This window comes from Ptiloglossa arizonensis, chromosome 8, assembly GCF_051014685.1.
Source record: "Ptiloglossa arizonensis isolate GNS036 chromosome 8, iyPtiAriz1_principal, whole genome shotgun sequence".
NCBI lineage: Eukaryota > Metazoa > Arthropoda > Insecta > Hymenoptera > Colletidae > Ptiloglossa > Ptiloglossa arizonensis.
Genome location: NC_135055.1, coordinates 21,315,204 through 21,332,827, shown reverse-complemented (window position 1 = coordinate 21,332,827; position 17,624 = coordinate 21,315,204). Strand labels below are relative to the sequence as shown.

Below are 17,624 nucleotides of genomic sequence, written 5' to 3'. Positions count from 1 at the left end.
GTTTCGACGCGGTCGTGCCAAAAGCTCGCTTCACGGTCGCATGATCGCGTTAATCCCCGGCTGGTATCGCGTATAATTTCTATTCACCCGTTCCGGAGTATTCAGCGTGGCGAGCGAGCGATAATAAAGCCGAAGGCGCGGCTACAGCCCGCCCCGCGAGAAATAACGATGCGCGAATCCATATAATCAAACCGGTGGCGGTGGGGTTCAGGGGACTGCCCGCTTTGATCTCCGCCCTGTGTTATCCATTCACCGGGGGTGGCTCGAGCTGGAGGGGGAGAGACGAAGTTGCGTTTTCACCGCGACGAGAATAATCCGCGTCATCCGGAATATCGTCGGGAGAATTGCCTCGACTAAACGAGCGCGTGGAACGACAAATAAAAACGAAACGTACCCGCTCGAGGAACTTTCTTCGAGTTTCCAGCTGGAAAATCGACTCGAAGGCCGACCCGATTCGAGTGTGACTCGATTCGACGAGGAACTCCGAAGCGAGTCGTCGTTTTTGTTCGAGTTCTCGTCGAATTAGTGCGAGTTGCCAGTGACGCGAATTCCATTTAATTTGACTCAAGTTGATCCGAGTTCCATTCGACTTGGTTTAACTTGATTCGTTTGACTTGCTTCGGAATACTTTTTCAAATGTACTTGAATTTACTCGAGACCAGCTTCACTCGACTTTGGTTTCGTTTGACTCGGCTCGGTTCAAGTTTCACTTGATTCAATTTGAATTTTATTTGACTCGATTCGATTCAAGTTCCGCTCGATTTTATCTGGAGTATTTAGGGTTAACTCCACTCGACTCGGTTCAAGTTCTACTTGATTTTATTTGGAGTATTCAGGGTTAACTCAACTCGACTGGGTTCAAGTTCCACTTGATTCAATTTAAGTTCCATTTGACTCGATTCGATTCAAGTTCCACTTGATTTTATTTAGAGTATCCAGAGTTGACTTCACTCCACTCGGTTCAAGTTCCACTTGATTCAATTTGAGTTCCATTTGACTCGATTCGATTCAAGTCCCGCTTGATTTCATTTGGAGCACTCAAGGTCGACTCGACTCGACTTCGGTTCGTCCGAAATATCGCTGGGAGAATTTTCTCGACTAAACGAGCGCGTGAGGTAGGTAAATAAAAACGAAACACCCGCACTCGGGTAACTTTCCCCGAGTTTCCAGCCGGGAAAATCATCGGAAATTCGACACGTTCGGCGGTGGTGGTCGACAAACACCGATGCAATTTCGTCGATGAGAAACGAAGCCGCGGTGAATCAGCGATCGAGACACACCGTGGTCGTGTCTCGCATTACGATTGTAACGAGACCGATGTTGGTTTTCCAAAGATTCGTCGATTTTACCCGTACAGCTTGGATCGCAAATCTCCGGTTAGATTGCAAAACTGAAATTCGGAACGTTCGATCATTTTATCCGGCTTCCCGTGTCCGAAACGAAACTCGAATCTACGATTCCGTGGTAATTCGAAATACGTCGATACACTGTCTAATATTGGCGTAGTTTCGGGCATAATTTTGGGGGATGGAGAGAGTTATTGTTTGTGTTTTCGGGCGTTGAGTAAACGGAGGGTGAAATTTTCTTTTCGCGAAGAAGATTGTTTACAGACGGAATACCATTGTCTACACGTTTATCGACACTTGTTACAATATTTCGAAGACGAGAACGAGAAGGTTCCCGTCATTGTGAAATTATCCGAGTTTCCCTGAAATGAATCGAATTAAAAAATTCGCGCGACCCTTCTCGACCCTTTCGACGGGAGCAACGTAGTCGCGTTTGTTAAATTTAATCCGATCCCGGCGTTTAAACTGCAAAGAGCTCGCGAACTTTCGCAACTTTCCACTTTCCGAACCACCGGTACACCATTAGAGTTCGCACTCGTGCACGCTTCTTCCCATAAAGTTTCGGACTCTTCGCTGTTTTGAATATTCTAGAGCGTACCCAAACGAAGAGCTCCGTATCCGCTAATACGATCCGCAACGAGCAGGTTAAAACGTTGCGCGCGTAAAAGCGATAAACCGTAACGTTAACCGGTATCGAATTCCAACGGAAGCTGGTAGACCGGAAACTAACGATTGGGCTGGTTGCTGTGTTGGGAAAATTATCGGGGAAAAAAAGGGACGGACAGCAACCCCGTGCACGCGACGCGAACTATAATTAAATAACGCGCCATTCCGCTCGGGATTCCAGCGTGGTTATCGACACCGTCTCGCACGGAATTACAAAGATGAAACGAAAAGAAGAAAAAATAAAAGAAGATAGAAAAGAAAAAAAGAGACAAAGAAAAACAAGGAAAAATACGCGTACACGGCCCGAGTGGAAAACAATAAACCAGATTCGAGGCGAAAGAGGTAAACGAACGGGACGATAATTAAATAGAGGGTGTGCACACATAACGCGCTGGTAGCTGGGAACGATCGGGCACGAAAGACGATAAACGAAGGGAAAAATGTCCGTGACTGGTCAGCCCTGGTGAACGCCACGGAACGCAGATATATCGGATGCCGATGCGGCGTTAATTGGGCGCCGCGGCGGCTAACGCTCGCCCCGCGATTGTCATCGATATTCTACGCTTTTCTGACGGTGTCGCGTTGCCAATCTGCCCGTTGAAATACTTCCACCAGACGACGTTTCGCGCCCGGACTTTGCGAGTGTGTCACAGCAGGATGATGCTACGAATAGTTATTATTTTTTCTTTTTTTTTTTTAGTTATACGTTACGAACACCATCGAAGAGAAACGGACAGACGTTAACAGATTCGGAGTCCTCCATTATCAACGAGTCTCGATAGAAAATATTTCTCCCAATCGTTAACTTGATACAAATATATAGAAATTTGAATTTTCGTCAGTGACGATTGAACGTTACTTACACTCGAGTCAACCCTTCTCTGCGTAAAGGTAAAACGAGTATTTATATTCAGAAAAGAATTGTTTCGAAATTTGTCCATTCTTGAGGTAATATTTGTTCCTCGTGAAAAGTTCGTAAGCTCCGTTTCTCTGCAGAGAATAACGTTCTGTTCAGATTCAGCTAAACACCAGGGCTGATAAATCTCACGGTAAAAAGTGGCAAGCTGTCTTCTGTTTTCGCGGGTCTCGCGACCGACATTACGTGCCGCGACAATTCTGTTTATGCCGTGAAATGCTCCGCGACTTAAGTATCGTAGCCCGTATCGGTTTCCATCGCGGCCCGAACGCTCTGCATAATTCAGCAACAAGTGGCAAGTTTCGTTTCACGCGGCTCTCACGATCGGATTCTATCGAAGGGAACGCGGCTCTTTCCTAACGCGGTGTCTGACCATACGCGCGCCACTACCACTCGCGCGTTCAACGATCCTACGCGTACGTAACAGACCGGCCGGTTGATCGATACGTTCACTTTTTCGTATCTCGAAGCAACTTTTATCCTTCCGAGAGCGTCCCAAGTGTTCCTCGGGGACTTCTTATAGCACGAGCTACGATACATCGGCTGAAAACCTGACGCGGGAGTACGAGAAACTCGGAACGGTTTATTTATCGGACTACCAGTGCTCGTAATAACCATCGTTAATTTCTTTCTTATTGTTTTTATGCGTAACATATTTCCTTTGTATATTTTTCTTTCGGGTGTATTTGTAAAAATATATTCTTAAGCGCGCGAATAAATTATTGGTTTAGAATTGTGAGTTCTTTCAGTACGTACGAAGAAGAAACTATTACGTATGGTAAAATTGAATAAAATGTTTCCAAGATAAGAAATAGATGTTTGATTTTTTACCAGATTTCAATTCGATGTTTTCAACCGACCTGAAATTCTTATTAATTGCCCGATTATGCTCGCTTCGACGTATCGATAGTTTCTTATTATTGAGAAACGATTCGACGAAATTGGCGCTACGTCCACGAATAAATACCGTTTCGCTCAACACCGGATCGATATCGTCCCTCGCCCGCTGACTTTCCAGCCGGTCAGCTCTCCCCGCGAGAAAATTGATAAATCGGTTCCGTTTCTACGTGAAAATCAAGCTCGCGAGAAAATTGTATCGCCCGGTAAGCTTTCCACGAGCGTACGCTCGAGCGAAATCGAATATCGTTTCGAAGAATCGAACCAACTTTCAAAGCTGCTCCGACACGTCGAGCGAAATTGTATTTCGCGATACTTGTTACAGAATTGTGCCTCGAAAATTTTTCGCGGATACATCGCGGGAATCCGGACGCATCGAGTCGTTTCCGATCGCTTGTGCGACTCGTAATAATTCACAACTTGTGTACAATAATTGTACACCTGCGAGTGTACAGCTCTCTCAATACCGAGAAGACGAATTGTTGGAAGTTCGTTCTTCGGAGGTTCCTGAAAAACGATCGTACATTCGGGAGCTTGTTAAACTTGGAAAATAATTTCCATTTCGTTGGAGGGGAATCGAGAAATAGAAAAACCTTGGTAAACTGCTCGAGAGAATTCTTCTCGTCAGAATTGAAATATTTGGAGTTGTTCGGAAAGAAGTTTCGTTTTCTTCGATGAAAATGAAACACAATTTCTTTAGAGCGTATAAACATTTTAATCAATTATATATTCTCCATTTTGGAAAACGAAATCACTCTCTTAACAACCCAATAATTTGCTGCGCAGTGGATCGAAAGATTAACAAAGAAAAAAGTATACAAAAAAAAAAAAGAAACAAAGCATCGTAAAGAAAGAGAAATCTACTCGCAGTGAGCCGATACGCGAACATAAATATCCGTGTGAAAATAGTTGTTCGATTCGTGTAAGAACGGAGCAGATCTAAAGATGGTCCACTCTATGAACGATTCGTCGAACGACGATGGCCGTTTCTCGACGCGGAATAAACCGATTGGCTGTCGTCGGGTTGCTTGGAACTCCGAATATTCGATTTCCTCGACAATAAAGAGACGCGGAGCTACGTCAGAGAGATTCTTCCGGGTCCAGTTTGGTCCCGAATTCGTTGTCCTTCGAATTGCTTCCGTGGGGGGCCACGAAATTCTCTCGTCGACCGTGGCGGAAATCGCGCCTGATCGGATGTCGGTGCTTGCACGTGTCGTGCTTGCCGAATATCTCCAGCCACGGGGGCCGATTTGTCCCGTTACGGAAAAACCGGGCTCCTCCGTGACTGGAAGAATAGTTATTCTCGGTACGTTCCTCGCGTAAGGGGGAATTCGTCGATGTAATTTGTAGCGGAAACCGGAACGGAGGAGCTTCGAGGGTCGGTTAATTTGCAGACTCGAATACTTCGGGAACGGATCCGGCACGTGAGACGTGATTGCTTCGTCGATCTCGCGTAGGTACGGTTAATCGCGACCCATCGAGCCGTACCGATTCGATCGAATCGATCGTATTCGTCCCTACGTCGAGTCGCCCCTGTTTCGAGCGAGTGAAAGAAACAGTGGAGGGACGTACATTGTGGAACACGCCGCACCGAATTTGCATCGATGCACGCTCGTAGGTGAGTCTATTCAAGTTTCACTCGATTCGATTCGAACTCTGGAGCGACTCGAGTCGCACTTCTCGAGTCTATTTCTTTTTATTCGAATTCTCGAGTCGGTACAAGTTGCGAGTGACTCGACTCGAGTTCCACTTGATCCGACTCGACTCGAGTTCCACTTGATTCGATTCGACTCGAGTTCCACTTGATTCGACCCGACTCGAGTTCCACTTGACTCGACTCGACTCGACTCGACTCGAGTTCCACTTGATTAAACTCGATTCGACTCGTTTCGAATTTCCGTCTATTTGACTTACTTTGGAAGAGTTTTTTTTTCATCGAATCAACTCGTGACCAACTCGAATCAATCGTAGTTACGTCTGACTCAATTCCATTTCTACTTTGGTTCGAGTTCTACCTGGTCGAAATCCTAGAGCGGAGGACTAACGATAAAATCCGATTTTGTATAATTCGCGAGTGCCTCGGTAATACCGGATCCCGAAAATCAATTAACGACCGTATGCGCGGCGAAATATTAACTCTCGTTCAATCGGCTTACAAAAATTCGACGATGCGCCCGCGTTTCGTCAGAATTGTCGATCGTGTTTGGCTGAAAGCTACTGCTTAGAGATCGAGGCACGCTAAATGTAATAATACGGGATTTCGTCGAAATCCATTCGCCAAAGACCGAGTAACATGTAGCAGTACGCCAGAGATGTACGTCTCTATTAATTAGAATTTCCTCGGTGGAACTGTTTACTCGATACTTCGACAAGGTGTTAATCTCGTCTCTTATTTTATTTAATTCGTAACAACTCGATGGAAATATACGTTCAAAGAACGGAAGAAATATTCGAGAAAGAGAGAGAGAAGGAGAGAGAAACAATACAATTATTCGATTATACGTTAAACGCAATTCGTTCGACCGTTAATTCGAAACCGTGCATTTACAAGCGATATTAATTGATAATTCGAAAGAGTGTGTTTATTATCGCGAATCGGAAAATTGTTGCGCGCTTCGACGAGATCTCGCTTCGACGTTTCTCGAATTTCCTCGAAACTCGCGAGCCCCGTATACGCACGAATTAAAATCATCGTAAGCTTTCGTGCTCGTCTCCTCGGAAGTTCGACTGTATTTAATTAGACGACGGTGCATTACACGCGCGACCTGAAACTATTCCAGAAGTCTCAATCTGGTTCCCCATGGTACGTGCCGACGCGAATCAAGGGGGCGGGTGGGGCGGGAGGAAAGACGTAGAAGGTACCTTTCGGAAGCGCTACGGAGGAAGTAATTAGAATCGATTTTGTAATTGGAATTAGTCGACCGACTGAACAGAGCCACTCGGACTTTGAAGTGTCCCCGGGACCGCCTAACAGATTTTTTCTTCCATTCTAGACGTAATCGAATATACCGGGCTGTACGTTTCAGCGTTCACGGGTGCACGGATTTCAACGCTTTGAAACCGAATGGGGGTCCCCGTGTACGCCGATTGAAAAATTTCACGAGCTCGTAACTTCCGTTTACGCGTTATCGCGACGGTAACGCCCCTTTCCGATTGCGCGCATTCGATTTAATTACGGGAAGCGATTCGAGAAGAGGAACGTTCGACGTACAACGCGACGAGAAATTATACGTCGCGTCGCTGAACCTTTAAAAAGATTCCAATTACGTGGCTCGTAAGCGCCAAGATTAATTCTTCGACTACCCCTTGCGGAGGATCGTCTCGCGTATTGCGCGCACACGCACTTACGAACGCCCATAGGCGTTTACCGCACGATCGATCGAGTATTCTTTCCGCAGGACTTCTTCTCGGTCGTGCACAGTAGCTTTGTAAAAAGTAAACACGAAGTAAGTTTCTCGGTCGATGTAAGGGCACTGTCTGCGTGCCCTTTTCGTTTGATTCGAACGATATAAATATTCTATACTTTGTAACGTACTGTGCACGGTTCGTAAGAAGTCCTGCGAAACGATACAGAGGAACTCTTTCACTCTGTGTCTATACGTCTTGTTTACTTTCTTCGTCGCTCGACCCAGTTAACGTAGATTGGCTCGGGCACTTGTTCTCCGACCACTTACTATATACCCCCGTTCCTTCCGCAGGAGTTCTTCTCAGTCGCGCACAGTACCTTTGTGGAAATTTAACACGGAATAACTTTCTCGATCGGTGAGAGGTAACTGTTTCACTGTTCCTGCGAGTCAATTCGAACGTTTCGCTAACCACGAACAATAAATCCCGCGGGTATCGGGGGAGGGGGGGGGGGGGGGGGGCACACGGAACGAAGAAATTCGCCCTTGCTCCGGAGAAAGGAGGGTGGGGAGACGAAGAGGTATATTTCCAGGGTAAATGGACGTCGAACGGAACAAAGGGCGAGAATACAACGCGGATCGCGGTCTGTTACGTGCACGCGCGTGTAATTACTACCTTCTTGCTTTACGTCGCTCTCCTGGGATCGGCAGTACGCATAATTAACGCGACGCGGAACACAGGCCTCCGTGTATTCAGAATACTCGGGGATCGTTTGAAATATGCAGCCGGTGGCTGCTGCGCACCGTGGAGCCCGCAACCCTGCTGCAATTAGTCAACCTGTAATCTCATCTAGGCCGATGCAGGGGTGGATACTCGTTCCTCGCGCGGAATTTCCGCCAATTTCGAAACCGAGAACCGCGTACGACACTCGTCCGGTCTCGCTTTGCTACTCGATCGCTTCCCTCGGCTCTAAGACACACTGCGATCGCTGTTATCACGGTAAGTTATCACATATGGCATAAGTTCGCGGACGATTCGGACAGTGAACCGTGGACAGTCTTTCTTTCACAAAGGGCCGAGAAACTTACTGTTCCGTATTAAAATTTCACAAGGGTATAGAATATATTTCAGTCTAGATTACCGCGAGTGGGGGATGCTTGAAGGAAATCGATACAATCTATTTTATAGATCGTAGATAGATCGCATAATGACTCCTAATAAGTGTAAAAGTAGACGTACACGTCACTCGGATGAGAAAATTACGATAAGTGTAAAAAGTACCCCGGTGTAACGAGCTAATGACACCTCTGACGGTGTACTTCCCAAGGGAACCGTTTCGAGGAACGTAATATAAATTTTTCATTGAGTACAATTAGTTACGGAGGGAATTTTCCAAAGATACTTGAACACTTTGAAATCATCCCTTCAAGGAACGACCCTTCTCCTTGAACGCAATCGTACGCGATACAGCCACTTCCACTGTTGCGCAATATTGGCACTCTTTGTCGGGCGTTAAATGCCGACAATTAGGTTAAGAGTACACGCGAGAAATTACGAGCAATAAACTCTCATTCTCTCTCAAAAAAAAAAGAAAAAAAAAAGAAAAGTACTTTTCGCACGACCGAGTGTACGTCGCAATACGAGATCGATGTTGTCGGACATTGTAGAATAATCAGAAATGGGGTACGTACGGTCGTCGGCCGAGGATTAATCGTCCCGTTGCGAATTAGGCGCGCGAGGACCGCTCGGTGCCACCGAAATCAGTTTAATCCGGGACATCTGTTGGGACTGTTACAAATCGCGCGATGTCGTGCGACGAAAGCCGAACTCGTTCCTCGATTCGAGGAGAATTTTTCGACGATTCGATAGCAGTCGGTGGAAAAATTCCAAATTTCCCATCTTCGTGTATGACTGTGCGACTCGAGAACCGGAAATTACCTTATTCGAAGGGGGTACGCGTAAATAAATCGACAATGCGTGTCCCCTGTTACAAGGTGTTTCAGAGGTAGAGCAGTGTTGTTTATACAGTCGTTCGAGAAGAGTCTTCGATGATTCGGAAGCAGTTGGAAAAATTCAAAATTTCCCATCTTCGTGGACGGTCGTGCGACTCGAGAACCGGAAGTTACCTTATTCGAGGGGGCTATGCGTAAATAAATCGACAACGCATGCCCCCTGTTATAAGGTGCTTTTCAGGGGTAGAGCAGCGTTGTTTATATAGGTCGTTCGAGAAGAGTTTTCCACGATTCGAAAGCAGTCGAAAAAATTCAAAATTTCCCATCTTTGTGGACGGTTGTGCGACTCGAGAACCGAAAGTTACCTTATTCGAGGGGGCTATGCGTAAATGAATCGACAACGCGTGGAGCCGGCCCCCTGTTACAGGGTGTTTCAGGGGTAGAGCAGGTGCGCGCGTCGTCTATATGGGTCGTTCGTTAAACGAAGTGGCTCGTTGCAAGGCTGCTCGGCTCGGCTGTGAAACGGTGCATAAAAATGCACTTACTTAGCCGCATAAATCGATCCGCTCCGGTATGTTTACGCCGCTACATAGCGGTATATAAACCCGCCCCGTTCGAGACCCCCCTCGCTCGTCCCGTGGCCCCCCTCCGACGACGACGTCGACGACGACGACGGTAACCGATGTCCCTAGATGGAAAATACGACGCCGTATACACAGCGGCAGACGTGACAGATTTTCTGGAAGGAAACTCGTCGTCGTAGTTTAAACGATCGTTTCTAAATAAACCCAGCCACAATCGCGATCTCGTGCAATGTTCCCGTGCTAGGAAAGCACGTGCACACGCGCGACAAATTTTCTAGACGAGACCCGATCCTCCCCGTACTTGTATAAATAAAGTTCGCGCGTAACGGTGCTGCGTATCCACCAGCCAGCCTAACGTTGAATTACAGTTTACACGAGATAGTAAAATTCCTACGAGATGTCTCATCGAAAAGTCTACGCGTCGAGAGATATTCTTCGAGGTTTATTTCGGAGTGAACATTTCTACGACGAACACTGTTGGAAATGAAATTGATCAAGTTTTCCGTACCGCGCGAATTTTTAATATAAATCGTACTTTTAACGAGGGAGAGAAAAATTTACACGCGTACAGAGGACAGTGCGAACCGTACAACATTGTAAAATTTCAACCGGGATTGGAAATTATTTTTCGGCAGTTTCGACACCGGTTTTTTCTATACTTACGACCGCGCGGGAGAAGCAACGAAACGTTAATTACATCATCGGATCGACACACCCGGTAATATATATTTTTTTTTTTTTCGACCGTTTTAGGCAAATATTTCGACCGTGGAATTGTTCCGTTCCAGTGGAACTCGCTGCAATTCGGTATTCAGCGCTACCAGCGGTGAAAATTCGCCGAAAAAATGAGGGAGCAATATTTTCAGAACCCGATCTGGGATTCGAACACGGGCGAACTGGCCGGCAAATCGATGCACCTTCCTGCATCGCCTGGCAATGTTAATTTTCCAAAAATTGCGATCGTCGCGTCAATTTCTCTCGAACGTGCTTCTCCGCAGCAACAAAAAAAAAAAAAAATTCGTATCTACTTTACGAACCGACGAAAGATAATAATTTCCACGTTATACGATCCCGGCACGAGTGCGAGAAACGAGCGGGGAAAAAATTGCCCGCAATTTGCAAACGGCGCTTAATAATGAGAAATGGCGGTACCATCGATTCTCGTGTTCGTTTCGACGATTATGAAAACGAAACGGAACACGCGCCCGAGCTTTCGAAGCGTCCCGACGCCCGTCGTCGAAACATCGCGCCCAGCCCCGCGAGTTCGTGAGATCGATAGCGTCTGGGCGCCGACCGAGTCATCGCGTTCGCCCTTTTTTCTGCTTTATTATCATTAGGGCGGTCGCGAGCGTGACTACAAATTGCGCGACCGAGCTCGTTAATCAGACCAACGTGGGAATAATTAATACGAATGGCCCCGCTTTAAACGGTCGACGCCGTAGCATCGAACGAGGACGCCGAGCGCCGCGGGAAACGATCGCGTTTCGTTCGCGATTTATCGCGAATCGACGCCCGAAACGACGCGTCGATTGTTTACTCTTCGTCGAAGCGTCTCTTCTTTTCCTTTTTTTTCAATTCCCGATTTTCCACGAAAAATTAACGACCGTCCCCTAACGAAAAATAAATTTTACCGAAGAACGCACATTTCGACGGTCTTCTTAAATATTTTTCTATCCTTTCTTAATACCAGAGGAGAAGTAATGAAAATTCGAAGCACGTCGCTGGAGAGAGCAAAGTGAAAGTGTAACGATAGTCCGCGCGTGACAGCTCGTAAATTTCCTACGAATCGGATCCATTTCGATAACGAACATTCGATCGATTTATTTGCCAACCGAACTATTTTTATTCCGAATAATTATTGGGAAAAATTGTTTCAAGAATTCGTATCTTTTCCATTGGATGTGACACCAAGATTCGAAGGTGGAACTTCTTTTTTTAAAAGGAACTACGTTTCAATTAAGTGAATAGAATTTTATAGTAGATTCATCGATCTATATTAGTCGTTCAAGGTTATTTATCGTAGTTTAAAATTGATATTTGTCGAACGTTGAAAAATTGTTTTCTATCTCCTGCGTCGGAAAAGGTGATCTCGAATATCGATACACTGGTTTATTCTACTGCTAAATAATAGTTTCTCTCTTCGCCCAACTAATACCAGTATCATCAAAGGTGGTGGTCTCTTTCCGGTATAGTTCATTTTTTGTAAATTCTTGGAAGAAGTCTAGAGGTCGTAAATCCTAACCGAGACCTAAACGAGAAGGGTGTTCCATTTCCCTTTCCTATCCACCGACCAGGAAACACGTTCTTCGGTGTTTGTCGAACTCGACGACCATAATGGACGGGAGCACCGTCTTGCTTGAACCACATCCGCATTCTGGCGGTGAGTGGAACTTCTCCCAAAAGGGCTTGCAGTTCATTGGCTCGAAAATCATTCTAAGCCAGAGACAGAGTAAACTGGTTGTATCGATGACCAGAGTCGTCACGTCGAATACAGGACGAGGAACGATGTTTGGACGTTTAACGGGGGTAAGTCTCGAACTGAATAATTTCTGGTAGAGTTCGAGGGTAAAGAAGGTCAGCTCGAAAACCGAAAGCCACTTTGAAGAAATTTCCTCCTCGAAAGAAAGTTAGTTCTACTCGAAACATTTTTATTTTAAGATCCCTCCCGTCGAGAGGTAATTGCGTTCGAAGATTCAAATAGGTCGCCCTAAAAAGAAAGTGTCTAACTTATTTCCCGGCTCGCCCTGTTCTCGATATCCTAATTACAACACATGGTTGAAAGGTGAATCGCGACGAAAATGGACACTGAAAATTCACCCGAAAGATTCGGATAGGTCACCCTGCGCGCATACTCCGATAAAAAATGTCACTTATTTCCCGGGGCTCGCCCTTAATTGCGACAGATTTTTAAAAATTGATACACTCGTGTGGAAAATAGACACCGAAGGTTCTTAAAAAGATTCAAGTGGGTCAACCTGCGAATATCGACCGAGGAAAGTATCCGATTTATTTTTCGATATGCTCCGTACCTAATCGTTAATTACGACACGTGCGTCCAAAGATGGACGGTCTCGAGGGGCAGATGACGGATAAGTTACGTCCGGACGAATGATTTCCCTTCGTGGTCTACGTTAAAGTTTAGAAACGAACACGAGAGGATATATATTCTCCCCTCCGACGATCCGTGTGCCCGGAAACTGCGACGAATCGGAGCTTCCCGGGACGCGATTATCCGAATGATTGAAACGCGACTAAACGCAAAATTCCCGCTGTAGTACCCAGCGTCGAGCTATCCCGGATGATCGAGATCCGCAACGATCGAATTGTACATCATCCGGGAGGCAGCAGCTCGGAAGGATTCGCTCGAGTACGGTCCAGTGTTTACCGTGGCGCGAGTGCCCGCGTTCGTCGCAAACATTGCAGCGAAAACTTCTAAACAAATACCGAAACGGGGCCGGAGGACACGCTAGAATCTGTCCAAAACGACCTCGCGTTTCCCCCGGTCCGTTCCCCGATAAAATCGCGTTTCCACCGTGGCCGGTCCACGAATCGAGCTTCGGATAAAAAATTCCTCGAGTTCTTCACGATCCTTTCTCCCCGAGAAGAACTAATTACACGCGTTTGAAAATCAGCGGGCGCACGATACGCGAAACGCAAATGTAAAAATTCTAAACGAATACGCAGGAAACGATAGCTTCGGATCTATCCCGGTTCTTTTCCCCGATGAAATCACCCAGACGAGGAAAGAGAAGGTTGGAGCTTCCGTTGGAAAAAAATCGAGTACTCTTCGCGATTGTTTTTTGTCCCCGGTCTGCGACGGAATAATTGCGCGAGAATGAAAATTAGCGGCACGCTCTCCGTAACCGTAGGTTCGTTATTTTTCAAGTTTCTTTCAACGTTCGCGTACGCGACTGTTAAAGAATCTTCAATTAGCGGGGGGGTAATGGAAACGGAATTAAATCATCGGGCAACGTTGCGTGTATTCTTGGTAACGGTGAAATTCGACGCCGAGAAAGACCGTAACGCGAGCGGAAAAATTGTAATTAAACGAACGTTTTTACGCGAAACGAGTCGCGGGTAAGAAGTTTTTGTTCCGGCGTACGGTACGAGCGCGGAATTTTAAACGAACGGTTGTACAACGTAGTTCGATGGGTTAGGTGAACACCACGTACCCTTAAAAAGAGTAGAATCGGTAAGCCCCGGTCCTCTCTCGTTTTCTCTTCGATGCGCTCATCGGGATCAGCTCCCTCCGACGCGTTTCGAAACACTGCCCGTGCGAACGCATTCCGGACACGTTCCGCCGTAACGGTGCATCGCGACGCTCTAAACATCCAGGTCACGGTGGCGCAGTTAACCCGTATATCCGTCGTGTCCGTTCCGCGATACGCTAACTTCATTATTCGAAATATGTATAATTTCGAACCAATCGATACGGTGGTTACCGCCTCGTACAACCACGCACACCGCAGACCGAGCGAAATATTATTTCCGTCGTTTCTTCCTTATTTTACTTTCGAATAAAATTCAAACGGTTCGTGTAACTCCGTTCCATCGAAATACGTACGATTTGAAATCAATCGATACGTCGGCTACCCACCGAACCACCCCTGTGACGAACCATCCGAGTATTATTTATTCCTTATTTCCATTTCGAACGAAACGGACTTCCGTTGCCCGCGACGCGGTAACTTTGTTACTCGAAATGCGTATAATATCGAGCAGACCGACACTTTGCCACCGAACGATACCGTCGAGTCGAGAAAACCGAAATATTATTTCCGTTATTACTTATTCTCGGTGCGAAATTAACCCGGTAATATCATTACTCCGAATTGAACGCTTCAAGTATATCGATACCACGGGCACCTTTGAACAATGTCGCTAAATATACCGCGGGAGACTGAAATCGTTCCGTAAGTTGCACTATTTTCGTTCCAAGTGGAATCTACGTTTCCGTTCCGCGATACGGTGACTTCGTCGCGCACAGAAAATTCAAATATCATTTCCAGCGATTACTTTCAATTGTGTATAATTTCAATCAATCGTTTACCGAGTATAGAAACTTGGATTATTAAATTATTCCCGGTTCTCGAACGTATACAATTTCGATCGAAATTGAGATTTATTTATCAAATACGGTACTTGGAATATTATTCCCAATCGTTTGATTATTCCTCGTTTTCGTTTCGCGTAGAATTAAACTTTACTATTGCTGTACTAGAAAACTGTACTAGAAAATTTTCGGCGTACGTGACCAGACGCATTGAGTGACAGAGATTAAGGGTTAGAACGCGTGTGAGGATACAAGGTGCGAAAGAAGAGCGTTTAGGGGAGTCATTGGCAGTTATTGGCAATCAAGTCGTTGGAAAATCGTCGAAGCGCGTCGTGTCGCGAAGAAACAGTGTAGTCAGTGTGGTCAGCGTGGTCAGCGTGGTCACCGCGGTCAGCGTGGTCAGCGCAGTCAACGTAGTCAGCGGAGTCAGCGTAGCGAGCGTAGTTAGCATAGTTACTAACCCTTTGCACTCGAAGCTTCTTTGCTACCAGAAAACGACACCTCGAGAAAATTCTTTAAGTGGTAAAATTCATCCGGAATGGAACATTTTTCTATACTTCGCATACATGCGTTTACACTCTACGAGAACGTAATATTTCAATTCCAATTTGAATTCCAAATCACGAAGTTTTCCCGGATGGAAAATAGTACACCGAATTAAGTGGGGACCGATGATCTCCTCTCGAGTTCAAAGGGTTAATGGTGCGTTTCGTTAATATTTTGTTCCCACAACTACATCATTCAATAGATTTCTATCCTAGAACTGTATTCACCTTTGTTGTATAACCATCGATAACTTACTTAAATAAAATTCCTACGTTATTCGAAAGGGACCGATACCTCCGACTACCGCCTAGGAACGTTCCGAAAATATAAAAAAAACCGTTCCAGTTCCAGAAAATATAGCGTTTCAATTAATTGTTTCTCGTTTCCGTTGTAAAATTCGCTCAGTATCGCTCGCTACGAAACTTCCAACGTGGATATTCTTCCACGGTTGGCTCGACGATGCATCGTTCGGCCGAGTTTATCGTCATCGAGAGGTCGAGACACAATATCGGCATCGCGATGGTTTAACGGGCACCGAGCGAGGGGCTTGGGGGCAGGGAGGACATAATCCAGATGCAAATTATCGTCTCCTAACATCGGTCCACGGCGCACTTAATCAGCTCGAGCACGGTAGCATCCTGAAGAGCCACTCCGCTCCGCTATTAGCCGTGCAAGAGAAATTCCCTTGGCGGCTCTCACAATTAGCTTAAGCAACTTCTAAGCACAATGACTGTTGCCGGGAGAACCGTGCCCAGGAGTTTCACGGACGTGCTCGCGTATTTCCCTCACGTACCGACTTGGACGGGGGTTGCTCCGACCCCCCGCGACTCTGTACGGTGTTTCCGTACGGGAGTACACCCCGAGGAATTCTACGGGGGAATCACCGTGAAAAAAATTTGCGTCTACGTTGATCGCGATAGTTCTCGTCGAGGAGAGTGGACGAGAAATTCGGTTGGGAATAAGAGGAGAGATGCGGAGATCCGCGGAGAGGGTTGGGAAAGTACAATGACGAGTAACCGGGGAGAAAGTAACTTTGTTGATCGTTGAAAAAGTAACGAAGCAATAACGAAACGTGCGTTACTCACCGGAGAAGTGTCGCGATCGAAAAGAGTCTAATTACTTTATTCCTTGATTTGCGTTACGATTTTTGTATCAAAGTTGAGTAAGATTACTTATTACTCGTACAATGGTGCGATAATTATTATTATCTTACGAGAAACTTGAAATCGGTGGATCAAAATTCTCGTCTAATTCGCAGCCTACGATTCGCGATTTTCCAAGGCAACGTTCCGCTCTGGACAACTTCAACGCACCCTGGCGTCCGTTTCTCGTTTTATTTATTAGCAAAGTCACGACTGGGAATCAGTGCTCGCCGTTCCGTTACACCCCCCGCGAAAACCACCCCCAAGGATCGCGTGCGTGCGTGCGTGCACGCATACCGCGGAGAGACATCGTGTAACACTTTCGCACGCGATCGAGCGCGCGCGCTACGGTGTACATTTAATTAAAACGGGGTCGCGACTCGGGTAACGAACCTTACCGTTAAAGGGGTTCTCCGTCACTGTTTTCGGCTCTTTTCCCTCTCAACTAGGCTCCCGACGACCCGGAACGAGGCCTGATTGCGACAACGCGAGTGTTCGGACCTAACGAGATAGAGACCTCGATGTTTGCGATATTCTTCCCTTTTTTCTCCTTCTCTGGCGCGCAAAGGTCGCGTCGAGGTGGGAGAAAAAAAAAGCGTAGTTTTTTTCCCGAACAGGTAGGAATTAACGCGAGTTTTCGAAGAATCAACGCGAGCATTGAACGCGAGTATCGAAGATGAGATTCGTTACCATGGTGAACACCAGAATCAAAAAAAGGATCGATTTCTTCATCGAACGATTCCATCGTTTGTGTTTCGCACCTTAGGAATATTTCGATAGTTCTACGGGAATGAAAACAAGGATCAACGTCTCGACAATTGTTTCCGGACCATCTGAATCGCGTCTGTGTTCTACAAACGCGTATTCTTTTTATTACATGTACACACTTCTCACGAGACGAACGAACTCGTCGATCAGGCGCTGAAGTACAGGAGGAACTGATTCCAAAGGGATTTTTTTCAGAGAATTAAAATCAAGGGTACTTTGATCTTTCGAGAAATGAACAAGGATGCTTCTGCACCGTGTACAAGTCGACACGGTTGCAGTATCGAGTACGATTAAAAACTCCGTTAAGAAACCAGTGTGCCGAGGTGTTGATAAAAATTGTAACCCGTGCGGGATGTTTAGTCGGGTTTGGTCGCGGAGGACGTAGTAAACATCAGCGACGTCGGTGAAA

At 46.2% G+C, this 17,624-nt stretch overlaps 1 protein-coding gene across 3 annotated transcripts in view; it reads right to left on the bottom strand.

Annotated features, from left to right (window-relative positions):
• Nucleotides 1–17,624, bottom strand: part of LOC143150406 (uncharacterized) — a 132,036-nt gene that overhangs the window by 76,421 nt on the left and 37,991 nt on the right. The window lies entirely within an intron of this gene.